Here is an 18,820-nt window from a genome sequence, read left to right as displayed (position 1 = left end):
TCCGGAACATGGTTAGGAGCACTGCCACATCTTCCAACCCTCCCCTTCTAATCATAATCAATGGAGGGGGCAGAACGGATGATGCTGCAGTTCTCCAAAGGGTCCTCCAGAGCGGAGTTTACCCCACTAGCAGTGCGGGACTGGCGCTGAGGAGGAAGGTAAGACACATGCCTTCCTCCTTAGTATCCCTGGCGCTATAGGGGGGCTATCAGCAGAGTCAGATACCCCCTACTGTCAAACCCACTGAAGGTGGCGGCTTGGGACAACTTAAGTATAAGGCGATTGGGCATCTTATGGTTCAAGAGTCTCATTGAGAGGCTTTAGGTTGGTAAGTTAAATCAATTTTTCCCTGTCCCCTTAAAAATCCAGCTGGCACCTAGGTTTTGCTGCCCGACTCTTGGATTTTGTATTGTTTTGTCTGTTCCCATTTTTATTTTAAACAGTGGCTTAATATGTAATGTGGACAAAGGACAAAACTGCTAATTGTAATCAAACGTGCTTTCATTTTCTACATTACAAAGACTTTTCGAATCTACCAGCACCAGGATTACAGTACAGTCGATTACAATGACTTATTCACTGGTTTCCCATTTGCTGTACAATAGGCTGATTTCAATGTACAAAGCAGAAGACAGAAAATAGTGGAGTTGTTTCTACAGTATTATCCCCAGTGCCTAGCAATCAATGGATATGTAGAAGACCGTGGCTCAAGGATGACTCTTGACAGCTCGTCTCAACTTAGGTGTTGTGTGATTTTTTTTTTTTATATACAAACTGTGCACAAAAAAAATACATGTAGATAAAGTTATCACTTAAAATCAACTGCTCAGAATACCCCTTTTGTCAAAAATTGTGCCCAGGCAGGTGGAAAAAAACCCAAAAAACATATACTCTCTTCCCTCACTGCCACCATTCTCCCAGAGCCAGTCCAGGAGCACAGATGTTTCAGGCAAATCAAGGACAGTAACAATGAGACTCTGTCATGCAATGACTGTCCTCAAAAAAGTGCACTGTGCAGGGAGTTGATTTATAGTACACTGCTAAAATTCACATGTGTGGACTGGGGAAGTTATTGATGCACTGACTTTTCTAGTAGCTATGTGAGCAGGAAGGAAAACCACAAGAGGATCAGAGCAAGGAAAAATTTACATCACAATAGCAGCCCTGATCTAAGCAGTGAATTGCTTGTAATGATAATGAAGAATAATGGAAGGGGAAGGAGGGAATTACATTCAGGATACAGCCCTGTGCACATAGTAAGAACACTAGTATTTATACACAAGAGAACCCTCTCCAGAACTTTGAGTGGTAAAACATGAGGGAAATCTTGATTTACCTTTTAGGGACAGTGTACACACTCTGGGAAGGGAGGTTTTCTTTCCTGAATGGAAGGATCACAAAGCCTTTTTGTCATACAAATCATGATACGGCAAAACTTCTAGGGGAGAATACCTCCATATAACAGCATCCTTTGGAGCATTGCAGCTCCGTATTACAGCTCCGTAATGGGGTTGTAATACCTTTATATGTATGAGCTATAATGGTAAGAATATCAAGAGCTCTAGAGTAAAAAATAAACTATGAAAATCCATACCCCGGAACATTCTGTGTACTGGATTTACTACATTTGGCGGTGTATACAGTATGCCACATTTTATTGATCTCACTAGCCAGCGGTAAATAAAATGAAATGTTCTTTCTAGTAGTTACAGGCAGTGATAACATAGGAATATCAAAGTTGACTTTTTCTTTGGGAACACTTCATTCGATTAACATTTGCAGAAAATGTCTGTGCCGGAGCCATGTGACATTGTGATGTGTGACGTATGTATCGGGTACACGTCACGTACAAATTGCACAATTTTTGTAAACAACTCGGTAACATGATCCTTTATATAAAATGTGCCCAGTTTCTACATTGAGTCCAGCAATGAAGCGGTTAATAATCAGCAGCGTTGAGTTTGTAAGAAGCCCCCATTGTGCATTCATCCAGGAAATCCATGTAAACCCTGTGTGTAATAATTAGATTCACACCTCACAAATCATCTTGCCCTTGTCATTGCCTCCTTATTTATTTAACTATTTATTTAGACAGTTGCACTGATGGTTGGTTCCCTCATTTGGACAGTAATGACTGCCATAAGCTCAATAATTAGAGCACAATGACAGCTAAACTAAATTATACACTTACAACAATAGGGTTACACAGGCTTTGCTGGAGGAAAAGGTTGTACAAGGACATCTGTGCTAACAATCTGGGCTTCTAAGCACAGGCTGTTACAATGACAGCCTTGTATCTTGTTTAATATAAAGCGGACATGGCTGCAAATAGTTTGCTTTGCATGTGATGGATTATTACAAGCTGTAGTACATATATACAATGGTGCTTACGCACGTTGCCTTCTAAGGCTGATAAAATCTGGAGGCTTTTTTTCTTTGTATCTTTAAAGGAGTAGTAGTTCACCCAACAAAAATTCTTTCAGATCAACTGGTCCCAGCATGTGTCAGAGATTTGTAATTTATATCTATTAAAAAATATCAAGTTTTCCTGTACTTATCAGCTGCTGTATGTCCTGCAGGAAGTGATGTATTCTTTCCAGTCTGAAACAGTACTCTCTGCTGCCACCTCTGTCCATGTCAGGAACTGTCCAGAGCAGTAGCAATTCCCTAAAGAAAACCTCTGGATGTTGGTCTTTTATCAGTAGGACAGTACCCTGGGTGTATGGCGGTGCATGTATTTTACACACCCACAGGAGAGCTGCACCTTCACTGAGGGCAACTGAATAAGGTTAGTGGTTACCCATCTCTCTCAGGGAAGGAACTACATATGTTGATGCACTAGGGGGCGCCCCTCTCTTTTGTCCTTCTGCCTGGATAATAGTATTTCCAAATGTACAGCAGAACAGTACAGATAAAATCAGCACAGTGCTGTTAATTCCCCCCCCCCCCTTCTTTCTCACCTAAGACCCTTTCAACATTATATATCTTTCTAGATGAGACTGCTACAGGACTGTAACTTGTATCTTCATTGTGTACTATATTTTTGTGCAGTTTTAGGCTGGGTTCACACTATGTAAAAAAACATGGCCATATTTCATAACAACGGCCGTATTTGCGCAAACAACGTCCATTATTTGTAGAGGACAGTACAGTACTTGTAGCACAAGCAAATAACCCAATATGTATAGTACGGGATGGCAGCAGTAGAGAGTAGCTCAGTGTTTGTAGTACAGGATGACAGAGATGTACAGTACATATAACCTAAGAAAATAACAGCGTGGTCCATATAGTACAGAGTGATGACAGTAAGTACAGCACAGTTACAGATCAGCTCAGTAAATGTACAAGTAAGGATCAGTGCATGATGTACAATAGTACAATATATCTAGCACAGTCAATTAGCAGTACACAAAGCAGCAAAGTAATTACAATACAGGATGACATCAGTACAGCAATTGCAGCACAGGTAAAGCGCAGTATAATACATGAACAGCTAAAGAGTAATACAGGCAGAGAACAGAATACAGCACTTGTAGCACAGGCAAACAGCAGGAAAGTACATGTAGATGGCAGTACAGTACACAAAGTGCAGATAAACAGCAGGAAAGAACATGTAGTACAGGTAGCACAGATAAACAGCAGGATAGTACAGGGAGATGGTAGTACAGTACATGTAGTGCAGATAAACAGCAGGATAGTACAGGAAGATGGCAGTACAGTACATGTAGTGCAGATAAACAGCAGGATAGTACAGGGAGATGGTAGTACAGTACATGTAGTGCAGATAAACAGCAGGATAGTACAGGTAGATGGCAGTACAGTACATGTAGTGCAGATAAACAGCAGGATAGTACAGGTAGATGGTAGTACAGTACATGTAGTGCAGATAAACAGCAGGATAGTACAGGGAGATGATAGTACAGTACATGTAGTGCAGATAAACAGCAGGATAGTACAGGGAGATGGTAGTACAGTACATGTAGTGCAGATAAACAGCAGGATAGTACAGGGAGATGGTAGTACAGTACATGTAGTGCAGATAAACAGCAGGATAGTACAGGGAGATGGTAGTACAGTACATGTAGTGCAGATAAACAGCAGGATAGTACAGGGAGATGGTAGTACAGTACATGTAGTGCAGATAAACAGCAGGATAGTACAGGTAGATGGTAGTACAGTACATGTAGTGCAGATAAACAGCAGGATAGTACAGGGAGATGGTAGTACAGTACATGTAGTGCAGATAAACAGCAGGATAGTACAGGGAGATGGTAGTACAGTACATGTAGTGCAGATAAACAGCAGGATAGTACAGGGAGATGGTAGTACAGTACATGTAGTGCAGATAAACAGCAGGATAGTACAGGGAGATGGCAGTACAGTACATGTAGTGCAGATAAACAGCAGGATAGTACAGGAAGATGGCAGTACAGTACATGTAGTGCAGATAAACAGCAGGATAGTACAGGAAGATGGCAGTACAGTACATGTAGTGCAGATAAACAGCAGGATAGTACAGGGAGATGGTAGTACAGTACATGTAGTACAAGTAGAGGGCAGTACTGTACATGCAGCACTGTCCTATACCTTATAAATGCCTTCCTGGAGGAACAGTACATGCCCATCAGTAATATAACAATGCCTGATTGGCTCTAGATGCCCTCAGCATGGTTATTAACAGGTGTGTTACCTGTGAAATGCCCATGCTGGTTGGTTTTATCTTCCAGACAATTGTATATATATCACAGACTGGCACTGCCTGTCATGATTAAAAGGGAGACTTTTCTTTTGCTAATACATTGCTTTAATAAAGTTATATTGCTTTGTAATATAACTTTATAAAATATATATATATTTGTTTTATTTCTATTTACCTTCAGTGTCAGGCAGCAGTAAGGGGCAGCAAGGCCACTCTGCTGCCACCACTGTTTGTGTTAGGAGCTGCAGGGCTTTAAGCAATCATCACTCACTGTCCATAGGTTGCTGGACACCAGAATAATTTCAGGCAGCCTCTTCCCCCTGTGTACGGTATATAAGAATATACAGTACACAGGGACGGAATCCTGCTCTGTTTAGCACTGTGCAGCAGCGCTGGAACATAACAGGAGATCTGCAGCAGCAGAGGGGCCGGGACACCCCTTACTGCTGCCAGGCAACGGAAGTACATAAAGAAATAATAATAATAATAATAATATATATATATATATATATAATTATATTACAAAGTAATATAACTTTTTAAAGTAATGTATTAGAGATGAGCTAATCTACAGTAATAGCAAAGCAAATCACTTTGTTAGCTCAGCAATCAGCTTATCAGCCTGCTGCGTTTACAGCCTGTGTAACTCCTCTCCGGGTGCCTGGAAAAGCTGGATCCATCCCTGGAAAACTGGGAGACATTTCCCAGGACTTGATCCAGCTTTACCAGGCACCTGGAGTGAAGCAGCACAGACTTAAGAGGCGGCAGGCTGATAAGCCAATTGCTGAGCTAATGAAACACTTTGCTTTGTTACTACTACATTCGCTCATCTCTACAATCTATCAAAAATGATATTTTTCTTCCTTCAGGAGTACCCCTTTAATGTTATTGCAAATCAGAAATATTGTAACTAGTGATGAGCGAACGTGCTCGTCCGAGCTTGGTACTCAATCGAGTATTAGGGTACTCGATGGTACTCGTTACTCGGACGAGCATCTTGCGATACTCGAGGAAATCTCGTCATCCGTTTCCTGTAAGTTTGGGCGCTGTTTCGCAGCCAAGAAACATGCAGGAGACTCTTTGGTACATCCTGCGATGACGTGGGACCCATACATGTCGATAGCAGCGATTGGTTGGCCAGATCAGATGACCCTGCCATATAAAACTCAGCGCCGGCAGTGCTCGCTTCAGACGCATGCTGTGAGAGATCAGGGACAGAGCTGCTGCTGGTCAGGGAGAGTGTCAGTGTAGGATTTAGAGTTCCAGTAGGCAGGGTATATACCAGCAGCACAAACACACAGACCTCATCAGGGCTTCAAAGCTTTTATTAATACTATTACTAGAGACTGCTGGCTGGGAGTTGCAGTGCTGCTACAGCGATTTAACCAGCACACTGTGGTGACCGGCTTCTGGCAGAAAGGGGACATTAGGTGTTGCATACACACCCCTAAGAAGTGCTCAGTGTACTCCTTTTTGATTTTAGGGCTGGTGGTGCAGCTATATTACACGATATTGCTGGGATTTATAGTACATCCTGCATACAACTACTTCACTGCTGATTTGGAAGGGGGTGTCATAGTGTGTATAGTTCACGTCAATAACAGATTTAACCGTCCAGCCCCCCCTAAACTTGTGGGCACTACACGGTATTGCTGGGATTTATAGTACATCCTGCATACAACTACTTCACTGCTGATGTTGAAGGGGGTGTCAGTGTGTGTATAGTTCACGTCAATAACAGATTTAACCGTCCACCCCCTAAACTTGTGGGCATTACACTGTATTGCTTCTGTATCACTTCTAATGGTTCTCTATGTCCTCACTGCCATGCTCTGACGCCACACTACGTCTGCGGAGGAGTGGGACTGGTTGCCAGGGGCCCGCCGATCGCGGCCCCGCCAACAAGCCAGCTGTTTTATTTTATTTATTTTTTTGTCTAGCCGTGGCCGGGGCCTCACCACCCCCGGTCGAGAGGCATCAAGGGTACTCTTGATGGTGAGTGGTGAGTGAGAGCAGGCCTAGCCAGTTAGCTGTCAGCACCTGGGTTCATGTCCACTACATATCCCAGCCCCTGGACTCACTCGAATTTTTGGGTGGCCTCACTTGCTTCCTCACTCACTTGTAATAGCTCTCTGTGTGCTGAATGCCATGCAGTGTCTGGCCTAGTTTTGGGGAGGCTCAGTTGCTTCCTCACTCACTGGTAATGGCTCTCTGTGTGCTGAATGCCATGCAGTGTCTGGCCTAGTTTTGGGGAGGCTCAGTTGCTTCCTCACTCACTTGTAATGGTGAGACAATTGCCAGATCCTCAAGGATCAAAGTCAATTTCAAAATCAAAAAAGCGGTGGGGAGAGAGTTGGTGAGTCACATTATGCAGGGAATGTTACCCCAACTGCTACATTCAAATTGAAAATCGAAAGGGTGGTGGGGGTAGGAGTGGAGAGCCACGTGATACAGGGAATGTTACCCCAACTGCTACAGGAGCGGGACTGTTGCCGGGGGCCCACCGATCGCGCCCCCGCCAACCAGCCAGCTGTTTTATTTTATTTTTTCTTGTCTAGCCGTGGCCGGGGCCTCACCACCCCCGGTCGAGGGGCATCAGGTGTACCCTTGATGGTGACTGACAGCTGGCCTAGCCGGATTGTACCGTACAGCCCCCCCAAAACTAGTGGGTACTACACTGTATTGCTGGGATTTGTAGTACATCCTGCATAGAACTTCACTGCTGGCCCACGTGTTCAACCTAGTGTTGCAGCGGTTTCTTAAGACCTACCCCAATTTGGTAAAATGTAACTTTTATTATAATATAATATAAATAATAATTTTGTAAAGTGAGAATGTGAGTTAAAAACACTACTCCACAGTCATCCCTATAGTTATATAAGTCCACTGACAGTGGTACTAGTTAAAGTCTGACTTAGCTGCAGTCTAACCAGACCAATTTGACTGTGGTAGTAGAACTTTAAAATCTGATCACCGCCTCCACAACTAGTTTCGCTCCTAAACGGAGCGTCTTCAGGTGTAGGGCAAATGGCCATTGCCTCCTTTTTGCTGGGCCTTAACTGGCATCCATGTTGACTACTGCTGGGCCTTTACTGGCGTCCCTAATTTAGCATCCTTGTTTTGTCCATTTTGTACCAAATGATTTGTGGTCCATATGCCTACCTCTGGCATCCATGTTGACTACTGGTGTGCCTGCCCTTGCCTCCTTTTTGCTGGGCCTTTACTGGTGTGCCTGCCCTTGCCTCCTTTTTGCTGGGCCTTAACTGGCATCCATGTTGACTACTGCTGTGCCTGCCCTTGCCTCCTTTTTGCTGAGCCTTAACTGGCATCCATGTTGACTACTGGTGTGCCTGCCCTTGCCTCCTTTTTGCTGGGCCTTAACTGGCATCCATGTTGACTACTGGTGTGCCTGCCCTTGCCTCCTTTTTGCTGGGCCTTAACTGGCATCCATGTTGACTACTGCTGTGCCTGCCCTTGCCTCCTTTTTGCTGGACCTTAACTGGCATCCATGTTGACTACTGGTGTGCCTGCCCTTGCCTCCATGTTGACTACTGCTGGGCCTTAACTGGCATCCCGGGTTCGTGTGTAATTAGCAGTGAGCTTGGTTGCGTGTGACAAGGGGCGGAACCTGGTGGCGGCTTTTCAACTCGGCAGCCTCACACATGTACCATGCCATGTCTTCAACCTAGTGTTGCTGCGGTACCTTAAAACATACCCCAATGTGGCTGACTTGCTCACCAAGGTGCACCGCATCTGTGTGCATTTCCGCAAGTTAACCAGTTAAACTAACCCCAACTGCTAAAGTCAAATTCAAACTAAAAACAACGGTGGGGGCTGAGGAGTGGGGAGTCACATGATGCAGGGAATGTTACCCCAACTGCTAGAGTCAAATTCATAGTCAAATTCAATTTACCTTCCTTGTCTTGTTTATTTCGAACCATATAATCTGTGGATGTCATCTTCTCTTAGGGGTGTCCTCTGCCATCCTTTCACCAGTACCTTTTACCTTCTTTTGAAGTTGTAGCCGTTGTGAAGGCAGGATTGACCAGGCCTTTCACCAGTAGCTTCTATCCTCCCTGGGATGTTGTAGTAGCCTTTTTGAAGGCGGGATTGACCGGGCCTTTCAACAGTACCGTCTACCTTCCTTGGATGTTGTAGCCTTTTCGAAGGCAGGATTGACCAGGTCTTTTTAATAGACACTTGCACTCTCTTAGACACTCTTTAAAGGACTGAAAGTGTATTCATTTGTTCAAATCAAATTCCTCTTAAAAAGACTGTATTGTTATTCTTCGTCCCTACCTCCAAAGATACCCCTCTCACGCACAACTGCATGTGGGTGTGAGGCTAAATCTAGACATAATTGTATTGTCCATCTTGGTCTGGGCCTGTGGTGTCAGGCTAAGTTTTTGGGTTGTCCATATGCTACTAGTGTTTGAATGGTTCCATGTGTTCTCACTGTCATGCTGTGTCAGGCTAAATTTCGGGTTGGTTCAAATGGTAACTCTGCTTCAATGAAACTCTGTGTCCTCACCGCCATGCTGTGTCAGGCCTAATTTTTGGGAGGCTCACTTGCTTCCTCACTTTTAATGGTTCTCTGTGTCCTCACTGCCATGCTCTGACGTCACACAACGTCTGTGGAGGAGTGGGACCAGCCAGCTGTTTTATTGTATTTTTTCTACTCTTACTCTACTGTGTCAGGCCTATTTTTTGTGAGGTTCCACGCCTGCCTCATCTAAAGGCCGGTAATGGCCACTTTATGTTTTCTTATTTTCTAACCTTCAATTTAAATTTTAAAATTAAATCGATTTCAATTCAAGTGCAATTTTGCAGGGCTTTCTGGTCATCTATTGTATCTCCAAGATACACGCCACTGTTTAAAGGAACAGATAGTTATAATGGTGGATCCTAATTTAGCATCCTTGTGTTGTCCATTTCGTACCATATAATCTGTGGATGTCAACTTGCGGGTGTTCTCTGCCGTCCTTTTATTTTTTAGCTCGGGGCCTCTTAAGAAGACTGTATTGTTATTCTTCGTCCCTACCTCCAAAGAGATGCCTCTCATGCACAACTGCATGAGGGTGTGAGGCTAAATATAGCCATAATCCGGCTAGATTATGCACCTTCTACCTTCCTTGGATGTTTTAGCCGTTTTGAAGGCAGGATTGACCAGGCCTGTTACCAGTAGCTTCTTTCCTTCCTTGGATGTTGTAGTAGCCTTTTTGAAGGCAGGATTGACCAGGTCTTTTTAATACACAGGCTAACGCACCGTCTCTTAGAGACTCTTTAAAGGATTGAAAATGCATTCGTTCAAATTCCGGGGCCTCTTAAGAAGACTGTATTGTTCTCTGTGTCCTCACTGCCATGCTCTGACGTCACACTACGTCTGCGGAGGAGCAGGACTGGTTGACACGTCAATAACATATTTAACCGCCCAGCCCCCCCCCCCCCTTAAACTTGTGGGCACTACACTGTATTGCTTCTGTATCACTTCTAATAGTTCTCTGTGTCCTCACTGCCATGTTCTGATGTCACACTACGTCTGCAGAGGAGCGGGACTGGTTGCCGGGGGCCCGCCGATCACGGCCCCGCCAACCAGACAGCTAGCTATTTTATTTTATTTTTGTGGTCTAGCTGTGGCCAGGGCCTCACCACCCCCAGTCGAGAGATATCAAGTGCACTCCCTAGCTTCTTTGCCCAACTTACGGGGTCTCAAGGTAGACCGATAATGAAACCTCAGCAGTGTGAACAGGTGATCACGTGGATAGCCGATAATGTGTCCAGTAACTTATCCACCACCCAGTCTTCCACGCAGTCCACCCACGCTACCCAAGGGAGTGGAACCCTTTCTCCATTAGCTCTGCCTCCTTCCCCACAGCCTGGCCCCTCCAGGGAAAGAAGGGATTCAGATCCACCACCATGCTCCCAGGAACTCTTTTCTGGACCCTTCCCTGAGTCAGAGCAACCAGAGCAGTTGATCTGCCCCGATGCCCAAACTATGCAGGTCCTGCAGTCAGTGGTTGATGAGAGTGGGGACTTGCAAGCGGGGTTGGAAGAGGTGTCTGATGATGACGATGAGACCCAGTTGTCAGACAGTGAGGTTGTTGTCATGGATGTAACTCAAAGTGGGGAGGAGAGTGAGGAAATGGAGTTGACAAAAATGACGTTTAGGATACACACCGCCACAGTTAATAGTTTGTTAATGCTGTTTGTGCCTTAAAGGCGAGGGTAACTATCACTTCATAGAATGATTTTCATTGGTGGTTGTTTGATTGCAAAGTTTGTGTTCACTTTTACTACTTTGATGGTTTAGAAGGATGTGTGCTTTCCCCCAAAAAACATTTGCACTATAATGTACCACACCACCCCTTACTAAGACCCCATGTATAGATATATTGTACTTTTTTCTTAATTTAATATTTTCTTTCTTTTTTCTTAAAGGGGAACTCCGGATCAAGACAAGAAAAAAAAGAAACTTCTGCAGAAGCATATAGCATTATTAGATAGATAGATAGATAGATAGATAGATAGATAGATAGAAGATAGGTAATAATTTATTACCTATCCCAGTTTTAAAAACTACCAAAAATCCATTTGTTTTGTGGTTTTTTGTTCTGTTTTGCTGTTGCACAGAATTTGGCATAATTGTGCGATTAGGCAGCCTCAGAGGCCTCCATACATGCTGCCCCTGCTGTTTCCTGTCCATTTCCGTGGTGTTTCCATCAATTTCTGAGGTTGACAGGTTTTCACACGACCTTCCCTCTACCGAACTTGGGTCCCCTGCAAAAATGCTCGAGTCTCCCTTTGACTTCAATGGGGTTCGTTACTCGAAACGAGCACTCGAGTATCGGGAGATATTCGTTTCGAGTAACGAGCACCCGAGCATTTTAGTACTCGCTCATCGCTAATTGTAACCTGAAGGCCCCATGTATACACAAGCCTGATAGTACATAGCGTAAGAATGAACAAAATAAATAGAAATCATCAGAGTTTGTCTTCCATAGATTAAGACTTATTACAAGAAATAAAAGAAATTCCAAGCACTGAGGATTTCCTATTTGCACTTTGTTACTTACTAATAAGCTGTGTTGTGTTGGGTGCCATTTGTGCCGCCTCCATAATCACAACATGGATTTTGTTTGGTGAATGAAATGTCTGAATTCCCATTGATAGACTTGATGTCAGTGTACAGTCTGCGGCATAAATAATAATATGACTTGTGAGCCTGGGTGCCTCGGCCTGCGGAGCTGCTAATGGTGACTCATCTGTCACTGTCATCGGCCACAGCTGTGTCTTCATTCTACAGTCACCCCAGAAAGACACCGGATCACTGCGGGGATATGTCTGATGGCTGGAGAGCACAGTCTACATGGGGGGGGGGGGGTATAAACTCTGCAGGTTCATCAAAATGATTACAGAAAGAATAATTCTATACTTGATAAGAGTTTCTATACAAATGTAGTCCGTGTAAAAAGCTGAGTAACTTTGTCAATATATTCTGGCTTGTATTATAGTCCGGGGCTGCATTCACAATTGGTCAGCTGGTCAATACTGAAACTGATCAGCAAACCTGACTACAGACAGATCCCTTGTGAACCCTACACACTCGGAAATGCAGATCGGCACAGAAAGCTGGATAGACATTGGGCCGGAAAGAAATACTGTGAGCTTTTAGCGCTGTTATCTGCATGTGTGTGATAGCATCTCAGAATTATAACTTGGGATCAGCTCAACATAAGTAATACTGCAAAGGTAGCATTTGCAGAGTACGGGTCATTTTCAATGAAAAACCACATGAAAGACCACACTATTGAAATCAGCGCAGTGGTGCCAATCTGTCAGTGCATGTACTGTATATATACCGTGTACTGTACACATATATATATATATAATTTTTTTTCCATTTTGTTGACTTTGATAAAGACAGAGTTAATGTTAGGTTAAGGCAAAGGAAAAGCCTAGAAAGATAACACTGGTATCAGTTAGAGATAGTCTGCAACTATCGTTCTACAATATGGAATCAAATATCTATGGACAGTGAGACAGTCAACTGTTGACAGCTAGCCATGTATCGCAAGATTTTGGCTAACAACCTCCTTCCTTTAGTAAGAGCATTGAAGATGGGTCGTGGCTGGGATTTCAGCATGGAAATGACCCGAAACACACAGCCAGGGCAGCTAAGGAGTGGCTCCGTAAGAAGCATTTCAGGGTCCTGGAGTGGCCTAGCCAGTCTCCAGACCTGAACCCGATGGAAAATCTTTGGAGGAAGCTGAAACTCAATGTTGCCCAGTGACCGCCCCGAAACCTGAAAGATCTGGAGAATAGAGATGAGTGAACCTCGAGCATGCTCAAGTCCATCCGAACCCGAACTTTCGGCATTTAAATAGCGGTGGCTGCTGAACTTGGATAAAGCCCTAATGCTATGTGGAAAACATGGATATAGTCATTGGCTGTATCCATGTTTTCCAGACAACCTTAGAGCTTCATCCAAGTTCTGCAGCCCCAGCTTATCAAATACCGAACGTTCGGGTTCGGATCGACTCGAACCCAAACCCGGTTCGCTCATCTCTACTGGAGAAGATCTGTATGGAGGAGTGGGATAAAATCCCTGCTGCAGTTTATGGAAACCTGGTCAAGATCCACAGGAAACGTCCGACTTCTTTAACTGCAAAGGTTTCCATATCAAATATTAAATTCTGTTTTTTTTTATTTATTTTATGCAATTAAATGCAAAAATTTAATTAATTTTAATTTACTTTAATTTACATTTTATATAGATTTTGTCTCTCACAGGTGAAGTGTACCCACAATAAAAATTAGAGACCCCTTCATTCTTTATAGGTAAGAAAATTAGCAAAACTGACACTGTATCAAATACTCATTTTTCCCACTGTCTGTCACATCCATTCCTTCACTCCCATTGACAGATTATGCAATTTGCATTATAGGGGGCGACAATGAGCACAAGTCTGTTAGAAGCCCTAAGAGAAAGGCGTCTGTCCTGGTGCGTTAGGTAAAACCTATTGTTTTGGATGTCTCTACCATCCCACTTTGGTATGTTTGAGCTACCACTGATGGTACATTAGATCTGACTGTAATATGGCTTTGAAGCTAAATAACATCTGACTAATCTCTGCATTCAGCGTTTTTATGCCTATGTCTCCTGATAAGAAGACATAATTTCTCTGTCAGCAGAGTAACGGAGTTACTGAGCCAAGCAGCCACATGTGTGGATAAATCACGACCGGCTGTGACAAGAAGAGAGTTAATTCTGACAGTCATTGACAGCCATTAACAGCTGCATATTGTGCTCATTTTGCACTTTGCTAAAAACTGGTTGCATTGTCAGATCTGAATTGGGTTCAATTTGGTAGTGAAGGAAAGCTTAATTGTCTTAGCCGTCTGACCGGGGAAAATTTCACGAATCTGAAGTCTGTTTGCAAACAGGCTCTGTAGCTGGTGGATTGCGGAGCGAGAGGTTACCATATACACTTAGCAGGATTTTATTCTTTAATCAGCTCTGTACATACTCATAAGAAACTGCTAAAAAGATACATAGACCCACGAAAGACCAAAGTAATTGGTGTCCTGATAGGGGACAATGCATTCTTGTGTACCTGTTATACGATGATAAAGTTTGGGGGAAGTGGCTTTGTTAAAGGGAAAGTTCACCATTGAAGTTGATATATATGTATGAGATGTACATTATATCATTTATTTTGAAGGAGCAGACAACACCAGAGCCCGAGAGAAACTGCAACCTGGCGGCAGTCAGTGATCCTGCAGAGGCACGAGGACAGGTAAGTATTGATTCTTTATTATGTTCCCACTCCCCCCTGTCTGTACTGTAATTATTGTTTTTGCCAGACTTTTCCTTTAGAATTGGGGGAGTGGAACACATCCTCTGGATAGGGGATAACTTTTCATGTTTGGAATACCCCTTTAAATCCAAATATTAGAGCTGATTAATTTTATGATATATCTTCATAGAAGTCAGAGCCCAGGGGGGCGTGGCGAACCGCCGATGAGAGCAGCAGCTTAGGAGGAGAGCTCCCGGCCATCCAGCTACATCTGCAGCCAGAACACAGGCTATTACCGGCGACTTACCCCCGTGTATGGAGAGGAGGATCAGGGAGACCCCCGGACCATCCTGTAAGTCCCAGGAGACGGACCCCGACTCCCCAACGGTCCCCCCGGACACCGCGCGTTCAGCAGTGGTGCTGCGGCCCAGGCCCGTTCCCCGTGTCCGCAACCTCCGGGGAACGGAGCGGTCCGGCAGTAGCCGCCCCAGCTTGCACAGGGCCGCAAGTGCGACTGGGAGAAGAAGTGAGGCGCCGCCATCTTGCGGCCTACACCGCATACCTCTACTACGCCACAGCTCCACCGGTGTCCCCCCTGGGTCTTCTCCTACTACCGCAGGTACTCACTCCGGCACATTGGAGATCTATAGGGACCTCAGCCCACATATACCTCTCCATCCCCCCACCATATCTGGGTCACTGCCTAGAGACCCTTCAGTCTTAAAGGGCCAGCAGCGTATATCACAGTACATGATGGCTGCCACTACTAAATCTCAGAAAGGGGACAGGGTGAAGAGGGGGGGACAGACAATGGCGTCTAAGTCATCTGAGCCCAATACCCGCTCTGCCTCACAAAGAGAAGCTGACTGGCCTCACACTGACTCTGACTCCGAGACTTCTGTGGTGGGCTCCAGGTCCCAGGGAGAGATACAGGACATTTTATCTCAACTGCCGACTAAACAGGACTTTCAGTCCCTGATTTCTGAGGTGAAGGAGGCCTGTAGGGTGGAAATTGCGGAGGTCCGGAAAGATTTACAGCATATATCCCTGAGAGTGGATACTCTTGAAAATGACCATGACTCCACCAGGGACTACATCGGTGCCTTATGCTCCACTGTTTCTACCCAGGCTCTTGCTCTTGATGACATGCAGCGCCATATTGAAGATCTGGATAATAGGGGCAGGCGCAACAACATCCGCATACGGGGTCTCCCTGAGGCGACCCAAGATACAGACCTGATGGACACTCTAGAAGGTCTATTTAACACCATACTAGGCGAATCACCCAGTCACAAAATTAAATTTGATAGGGCTCACAGAGCTCTTCGGCCTAAGCCTACCAATGGGTCACCGAGAGATGTCATTTGTTGCCTACATGACTATACCATCAAAGATGCAATTATGGCAAAGGCACGCTCTCTCCGCGAATTAGACTTTGATGGTGCGTCACTACAACTTTACCCCGATCTGTCATGGATAACCTTGCAGAAGCGCCGCCTCCTCCGCCCACTCCTAACCACTCTACGGGATTATGACGCTTCATACCGGTGGAACTTTCCCTTTGCCCTATCTGCTCGTAGGGATGGCAGATCCGCTGTCCTACGTAACCTAGCAGACCTCCAGAAGTTTTGTGATCTACTTGATATCCCGGTTCCCAAGATCTCGGACTGGACTGTTGCGCCCCCACCCCCACCTCCTCCGCCTGTGTGGCAGTCTACACGTCAGAAGAGGAGACGTCCTCGTTCTGGAAATTCTGGACCCGACCCAGGGGCAGAACTGCCTAATGCTCCCTGAGACCCCTGCAAGGACCTGACGTGCCATCTGTGGTCCCCTGCTGGTCCTCTCACACTGTTGCCGAGAAGCTTTGTTACTTTCACCTGGCTTATTTTAGAGTTATAGAGTTCCTCCATAGCTGGATGGCCTGAGTTCCGTACCTGATGTTGTGTATCATCATATATATCATCATATATCTTTTATTGGTGATTCCTTCCCCCCCCTTAAGGGGATCCTGTTGCTCAACCTATTGGTTGTGTCTTATCTTCTGTTCCACACCGAGTTTCCGCTCCTTTTTCTGTTTTTCCCCACTTCCTGGCACCATATACCCAGGACCTGAGCCGAGTGCTCTGAACCCTATGGGGTTCATGTTTTGTTTGTCTTGTGTTCATGTTGTCTTTGTCGATTCTCCCCCTCCCTTTTGTCTCCTTCCCTTCCTCTCTAGGGTTCCTGCCGAAGAGACTACGTTACAGGTCATGACACAGACAGGACTTACCAGCCGTAAGATACCTTCTGGATGGGTAAGCTACCACATTCGCTTGGTCGTGACAGCATACTATCCTTATGGCTAAGTGTGTGACACTGAATGTGAAAGGCCTTAATTCTAATGTAAAGCGTAGATTAGCTTTAAGGGAAATACAACAAGCAAAGGCTGACGTAGCGTTCCTCCAGGAAACCCACTTTGATAGGGATGCTACATTTGCTTTTGCTAAGCATACCTTCCCCACAGTCATAGCCGCATCTAGTGGCTCTAAGCGAGCTGGTGTAGCGATTCTCTTTTCCCGCTCATTTCCCATCCAAATCTCCTCCTCCTTCTCGGATCCGGGAGGTCGCTTTGTTATAGTGGAAGGTCAATTACATGGGAAACCCCTTATATTTTGTAATGTTTACGCCCCCAATAAATACCAAATCCCCTTCCTCCGCAGGGTGCTCAATAAACTCACAAAATACCCGCCAGCCCCCAGAGTACTGGGAGGCGATTTCAACTTGTCCTTTTCTGAGAAGTTGGATAGACATTCAATTTTGAGTCGTCCAGTACCTGCTGATCAGGCAAGGCTGTCAGCTGAATTCCGTAAGCTTATCCGCAGACACCATCTATTTGATCTCTGGCGTATTGACCACCCTGCGGAGAGGGAGTACACGTTTTATTCACACCCACACCGCGTACACTCTAGAATTGACTACTTCTTTGGCAATGTCCCTACTGTGCGCCTCCTCGAAAGTGCTTCTATCGACCCGATTTCCTGGTCGGATCACGGCCCGGTGTTGATATGCCTCAAAAGTCTGAAATCTCCCACCCGCCAATGTCATTGGCGCTTGAATGAGAGCTTACTAAAATATCCACTTTCCCGCGATTCGATCAAATCATGCCTTGCCACATATTTTCTAGAAAATAGTGGAACAGTCACCGCTGAATCGACCCTGTGGGAAGCCCATAAGGCTGTCATCAGGGGACATTGCATAGCCCTTAGCTCACGACAGAAGAAAGACTCCCAGCTGGCAATGTGCAATGCTAAACGAGACATTCAGACCCTAGAACGCTCCCTTGCCCAATCCCCCTCCCTTCGGACACTGAGGAAACTTGTAGCGGCGAGAGCCCGTCTGAAGGAACTGTCACTCTCTAAAGTTGAAAAGCTACTTGTTTACTCTAAACAGCGATTCTATGAGAAGGGCAACAAAGCACACACGCTACTGGCGAAAATGCTAAATGATAGGGCGTTAGCTCAGTCTCCTCAGGTCCTTAGGGATTCCGGTGGGCGACTCCACTATAACCCTGCTGATATTTCCTCCCTCTTCCTACAATACTACACTGATCTCTATTCTTTACCCTCTACCCTACCCTCTGACCCGGTTGCTCGATCTCAGCGCATCGTAGAGTTCCTGTCTGACTGCAACTTACCGACCCTACCTGCAGATGCCTTGGAGACTTTAAATGCGCCTATTACGGAAGAGGAGCTCTCGGAAGTACTGAAATCTCTCCCGTCGGGACGAGCACCTGGGCCAGATGGATTTACTTACCTTTACTACAAAACCTTTTCCTCTGAGTTATCCCCCCGGCTTCTCTCACTCTTTAACTCCTTTATGCAGGGTTCTGCTATTCCCACAACACTGTCCCACTCGTACATTACACTTATCCCCAAGCCTGGAAAGGACCCCTTAGAATGTGCCAATTACAGGCCTATTTCCCTTTTAAACTCAGACTTTAAAATCTTTACTAAACTACTTGCCACCCGCCTAGGCTATTGGCTACCTTCGCTTATCAATGCTGACCAGGTAGGTTTTGTGCCTGGACGACAGGGGGGGGACAACACTCGACGTGCCATTGACATCATTGATGCAGTCAATCAGCAGTCAGAGAGGGCCCTGATACTTAGTTTAGATGCTGAGAAAGCATTTGACCGCCTAGGGTGGCCATTCATGTTCGAGACCCTCCGTTGCTGTGGTTTTCGGGGACCCTTTCTGGCTGCGATTGAGGCCTTGTATGCACGACCCACTGCTGCCATTAAATTCCCACATATGATGTCTGGGACCTTTCCAATTCGGAATGGCA

Source organism: Dendropsophus ebraccatus, chromosome 12, assembly GCF_027789765.1.
Source record: "Dendropsophus ebraccatus isolate aDenEbr1 chromosome 12, aDenEbr1.pat, whole genome shotgun sequence".
Taxonomy (NCBI): Eukaryota; Metazoa; Chordata; class Amphibia; order Anura; family Hylidae; genus Dendropsophus; species Dendropsophus ebraccatus.
The sequence above is the reverse complement of the archived record's forward strand: the minus strand, read 5'-3'. Positions refer to the sequence as shown.